Genomic DNA, 6,004 nt, shown 5'->3' with positions numbered 1-6,004 from the left:
CTAAGCCTTGTCTGCTCCCGAGAAGCCTGGGTTGGCGGGGGTGGGGGGGAGAAGGGAGAGACAGACAATGACGAAGAGAGAGAAAGGGGGAAGCCCCTGAACGGCAGGTGGTTCTACACATCCCAGACACTGTCCAGCGCAGCCAGCGCGAGGTGGGGATGGGGGTGGGGGAAGAAGAGCGGCACCCTCCCCGTATCACGTGACTTCCTCTGAGCCCGGTCTGGAAGCCGGGCCGGCCCTCGCGGTGTCACGTGGCTCCTCCGGTTGGGTGGAGGGTGAGGCAGGCTGGCCAAGAGGCTCTTTTTCTTAGCTCTGCGCCTGCGCGCTGCCTCGCCTGCTGCTCCCTCACTTCGGTGGCGGCTGGCCTGATAGCCCTCCTGCGGGGGGGAGGGGGGGAGCCTAGGCCCCGAAGTCCGCTGCGATGGGGGTTAGCCATCCGGTGAGTCCCAGGGCCTGGCCAGGGGACTGCTGGAGGGGACGGTCCGTCACACCTCGGGGGGTGGGGGTGGACAGGAGGCTGGGGAGTACGGCCGGCTACCCTTCCAGATGCCCGGCGCGCGGAATAGCAAACCCGGGGAGGTGAGGGGGGGGGCCTCTCCTCCTTTATCCCCTATGGCAGCCGGCCGGGCGGGGCCAAGGGCCGCGGGAAATCCCCGCAAACCGCTGCGCGGGGGCTGGGGCGCGGGCCCGACCCCACCCCGAGACGCGCCCTCCCGGCGGCTGGGTGGTGGCAGGGAGGCCGCTCACGCCGGGGTGGGAGCGGGGTCGTGTTGCGGGTCTGGGCACGCTCCCGGGGCCGAGCGCTTTGCGGGCGGTGGCTCCTGCGACCGAGATGCGGGCCCGGCCTGGTGCCCACTGTCGCTCGCGTCACCACGCCTCCGGCCGTCGCTGTTGTTATCATCATTATTGCTGTTACCCATGCCCTTCACTTGGCGGCCTGGGAAGCGAAGCTCGCCGCCGGAGGCCGGTGCCTGGCCCGAGGTCGCGATTATTAGGGCTCCTTTCTTCCTTAGGGTGACAGGCTGCCTCTTGACACACGTGCGTATGTGTGTGTGTGTTGGGGGGGGGGATATAATCCTTTTTGAGCAGAATTTCGATTGCCCCCATTTGGTGGGACATCCCTCTCCCCTGCAAGAATCCCAGGAAAATAAGGTGTCAGGGCCTCTCCTGTGACACGTGCCGCCCTGCTGTGGGACTTACTGTGCCCAAGCGCTCCAGGCGAGCCTCCACTCCGGGAGGCTAAGGCTACAAATTGCTGAGAAGGCACCCTTCAGCATTGCCAGAGTTCCCCATTGGAGCTCTCCTGTACCGGGGAAATCACGGGTCTAGACCCACTGCCTAGGGAAAACACTGGATTCCCAGAAAGATTCCAAATAGTTTTTTTTAGCAAATTTTTGTGGTATCCAAAAAAGGATTGTGTCGTCATTTTGAGTTGGTTTTCCCTCACTTTGCAGCCCACTCCTTAGTAACATTTGTGGGGAATTGAACAAAGGGAATAAGGAAATGATAGGATTTTAGGTCTTCTTTGAAGACAGATAACTTCCATCAATTCTTATTTTAAATATAGAAAATGGACTCCAGGGGCGGCTAGGTGGCGCAGTGAATAGAGCACCTGCCCTGGAGTCAGGAGGACCCGAGTTAAGATTTAGCCTCAGACACTTAACACTTACTAGTCATGACCTTGGGCTTAACCCCAATTGCCCTGCCCTCCCCCCTCCAAAAAACAAACAAAAAAAAGAAAATGGACTCCTTTTAGAACCTAAGAAATCATCTAGTCTAATTGATGCATAATGGTGCCTATAGATTAAAGAATTTCCTCGACATCACAAAGGTTGTAAGTGGCTGGGGGTAGGCTTTTGAATTCAGTTCCTCTACAAGGCCCCATGGCTAGTTAGTATTAGAACTAGAACTTGTATCTGCTGACCATTTTTAGCGCACTACACTGAGGAATTGGAGGAGTTGGTATTTTCCTGAATGCCCCCTTGGACTAAAGATGTATTTGAAGTCACTGTGATTGAACTCACTCACCACACCCAAAGAAAACACTGAAAAATCGCCTACACTGTTGGTTTTCTTCTTCTTAAACAGCCACAACCTACTAGGGATGAATCTATTTACTTGTTATCTCTCCTATTATCATATAAGTTCCTTGAGGGCAGGGGCTGTTTTTGTACTTTTATCCTCCTTTGAATCTCCCTCACTTTGAATGCTTGACCTTTAGTATCTAGTCAGTAAACATTAAGAAACCATTAAGGTGTAGGAAACCTGCAGACTCAAAGCCACATTCTTGAGAGTCCTTGGGTGTGACTTTTTGACCGAATCCAAGTTTTACAGGATAAATCCTTTTCTGTTCTGTGGAGTTTGGGTTCCCCCCAAGGGTGCCACCTGAGGATCTAGAGGACCACAGGTTCCCCACCCCTGTTTGTAGGCACTGTGGTAAGTGTTGGGGATACGAAAAGAGGCAAAAGACAGTCTCTCCTCAAGGAACTCTTAATGTAAAAGGGAAGAGAACAAGCAAACACATGTATATACACAAATTAAGCTATATATGGGAAATAAGAGCGTGAAGGCACTAGAATTAAATAGAAAATGGGATTTTAACTGGGACTTAAAGGAAGCCAGGGAAGGCAGTGGGTGGAGGTGGGGAGAAAGCATTCCAGGCATGGAGGACAGCTGGAAAAGATGGCCAGAATGCAGAGATGCAGAGTGCCTTGTTTGTGAAACATCCAGGTGGCTAGTATCACTAGATCAAAAAGTATGTATGTGTTGGAGAGTAAAGTGTAAGAAGACTGGAAAGGTAGGAGGCTAGATTATGAAGGGTTCTGAACACCAAGAGCATTTTGTGTTTGATCCTGGAGGTGATTGGGGACCACTGGAGTTTATTGAGTAGGGGGTGACATGGTTGGACCTTCAGTTTAGGAAAATCAGTTTGGTAGCTGAATGAAGAATGGATGGGAATGGAGAGAACCTTGAGGCAGGCAGGCTCATCAGTAGGCTGTTGCAGTAGGCCAGCTGTGAGGTGATGAGGGCCTGCACTAGAATGGTGACAGTGTCAGGAGGGAAGGGGCATATTTGAGAGATATTACAAAGGTTAAATCATTAGTTACTGGCCACAGCTTGGATATGGTGGAGGGGGTAGGGCTGGGGTTGAGACATAGTAAAGAACTGAGGATTATCCCTAGACTGCAAACCTGAAGGACAGAGAGGATAAACAGAGAAAGATAATTAGTTCATTTTTGGACATGTTAAGTTTAGAATGTCTACTGGACATTCCATTTCAAGATGTCTGAAAAGCAATTGGAGATGCAAGATTAGAGATTGGTAGATTTGGTAATCATCTGCTTAGAAATGGTAATTAAACATTGGGAGCTGAATCACCCAGTGTAGTATTGAGTTAGTAGAGAAGGGGGCCCTACACAGAAGCCCGTGGGACATCTATAATTAGAGTAAGTGAGAATGAGGATTCAGTGAAGAAAAGTGAGGAGGAGGAGGAGGAAGATCAGAAGAGAGTGGTGCTTCAAAGCCTAGGGAAAAGAACAGGGTGATCAACAGTGACAAAGGCTGTAGAGAGAACAGGGAAAAAGGCCATTGGATTTGGCAACTAAGAGATCACTGGTAACTTTAAAGGGAACATTTTCAAGTGCAATTGATAAGGTTGGAAGAGTGTAAGGAGTTAAAAAGAAAGAAGAGAAGGTTAATAAGTGCTTGTTGCTTGATTGCTTTAAGTGATTCACCGCCTAATGGATTATTCAATATTTGGTTTATTAACTACTTTTTTTCTATAGTTGCACAGAACCATTGGTCACCCCCAAAGACTTCAGGACCCTTTTGGTTGTTGAAAAATCGGTTTTATAGTATCATAAGCTTAGAGTATCTGATGCCCCTTTTTAATTTTCCTGAAGAAATTTTTTTATCTACTTATGTTCATAGATTGTGAATGTTACAAGTCATACAAGGGTAAATTCATTGGAAGTAAGGAAGGAAATACCCACTTTATTAAGTATCTACTCTGTGGCACGCCCTGCAATAAGTGCTTTACAAATATCCCATTTGATCCTCACAACAGCTGGGAGGTAGATGTTTTTATTATTCCCATTTTACAGTTAAGGTTATGTGACTTGCTCAACGTCTAATAGCTATTGTCTGCCCCTAGATTTAAACCCAGGTCTTCCTGACTCTGGGCATAGTCTTTGTACTCACTAAATGCCCCTAGGCAAATACCACCATAATACTGTATTTACCTTTGGATTAGATTTTTAATTGGGAAGATTTATTATCCATGCTGCATGTTTCAAAGAGAGTTTCATGAACCTGGGGATGATGACCACGTTGATAATGAATCTGAAGAAAGAAGACAGACTCTTGAGCAATTCACATCCAGTACTGTACATCCTGTTCCTAAATGTCTTCAGAGATCAAACCTGATAGGAAACTTTAAATCTATGTAGGCTGTTTGAGGGTTTCACAGAATTCTAATTCTCTGGTTCTAGAGTTTTGTTGTTTTTTAAAAATTATTTTCCATATCTGTGGTGAGAAGCAGCATTGAGTAAAGTATAGAACCTGCTTCCTTTTCTTGATGTCTTGGGTTAAAGTCTCTCCTCTTACACGTACTGTGCATGCAACTTTGGACAAGTTTTCTCTCTTTAAAAAAATTATTGTTAATGTCTTTTGTTCTCATATAGCCTAAATTTCCTCTTGCATCCCCACTGCTGCTCCACTGCTACCCTCACTTCTCCCCTCCCACACCTCCTCAGGGAGCCATGTCATATAAAAAAGAATTTTTTTAAAGAACAATAAGAAAACCCCCCAGCAAAATCAGTCAATTTACTGAAAAAAAAAATCTGTCAGTGTATGTAATGTTCTACACCTGTGGTCTCCCTATCTCCGGAAAACAGTGGGGAGAAATGACTTTTCAGAAGTGACTTTTCACATTTCTTTTTAAAGTCCTAGCTTCTTCTTTATAATTTTGTAGTATTCATCTTAGATTGTTATATTATAGTGGTTGTTATTTCTATCTACAGTATTATAATCATTATATATTGTTTTCCTGCTTACTTCACTTTGCATAAATTCACTTGAGTCTTTTCATGCTTCCCTATTAATCATATTCAGTGTTGTTTCTTACAGTTCAGTAATATTCCATTACAGTTATGTACCACTGTTTGTTTAGTCATTCCCCAGTTGATGGGCATCTAACATACTTTGTTTCTGGTTCTCTGTTACCACAAAGAAGTGCTGCTATAAATATTTTGTTGTATTTGTGGAGTATATGCCTAGCAGTGGAATCTCTGGATCAAAAGATATTTTAAGCACTTTATTCACATAATTCCAAATTGCTTTCCAAAACATTTGTACCAATGCACAGCTTCGTGAACAATATATTAGTGTACTTACCTTTCCACAATCCCTCCAAGAACAAATGTTTCTTTTGTCATCCATGCCATTTTACAGAATATAAATTGGAACTTCAGCATTTCCGTTACTCTCATTAATGATTTGGACCTGGCTGGTCTGACTTAACCTCTTAGTGTCTTCAGGCAACTCTTCAAGACTATAAGTGGGTGAGGGTAGAAGAAAAAATACCCATATAACCATTTACATAGAGCCTACTCTAACATTAATCTTAACCCTAACTTGTGCCAGGTACTGTGCTGAAAGTATTTCTTTACAAATCTGTGGGGTAGGTGCTGTTATTATCCCCATTTTACATTTGAGGAAACTGAGGCAAGCAGAAGTTAACAGATGTGCCTGGCCAGGGTCATATTCTTAAGTGTCTGATGCTGGATTTGAACTTAGCTCTTAATGATTCTGAGTTCAGCACTCCACTGTGCTACCAGCTCTACTATAAATTGTAGAGACTATTTGTGAGGTTCTTTCCTACATCTATGAAATCACAAGAGATCCATCCTCTCCCTCCCCCCAAACTATGACAAGTGAAATGGTAAGCTTAAACTTAATTTTTCCCAGTTATAAATTGTCAGTTAATGAAGAAAAATACTAATCA

The 6,004-nt window shown here is 45.3% G+C and overlaps 1 protein-coding gene across 1 annotated transcript in view; it reads left to right on the top strand.

Annotated features, from left to right (window-relative positions):
* Nucleotides 1-260: 260 nt before the first annotated feature.
* Nucleotides 261-6,004, top strand: part of SLC25A51 (solute carrier family 25 member 51) — a 16,433-nt gene continuing 10,689 nt past the window's right edge. The window contains exon 1 of the mRNA XM_069085290.1: nt 261-439. The gene's annotated coding sequence lies outside the window, so the exon portion shown is untranslated. The remainder of the gene's footprint in view (nt 440-6,004) is intronic.

The sequence above is a fragment of the Petaurus breviceps genome, unplaced genomic scaffold (genome assembly GCF_028583685.1).
Source record: "Petaurus breviceps papuanus isolate PSGF00001 unplaced genomic scaffold, PetGlider_PUasm1.0 175, whole genome shotgun sequence".
Classification (NCBI taxonomy): Eukaryota; Metazoa; Chordata; class Mammalia; order Diprotodontia; family Petauridae; genus Petaurus; species Petaurus breviceps.
The sequence above is the reverse complement of the archived record's forward strand: the minus strand, read 5'-3'. Positions and strand labels throughout refer to the sequence as shown.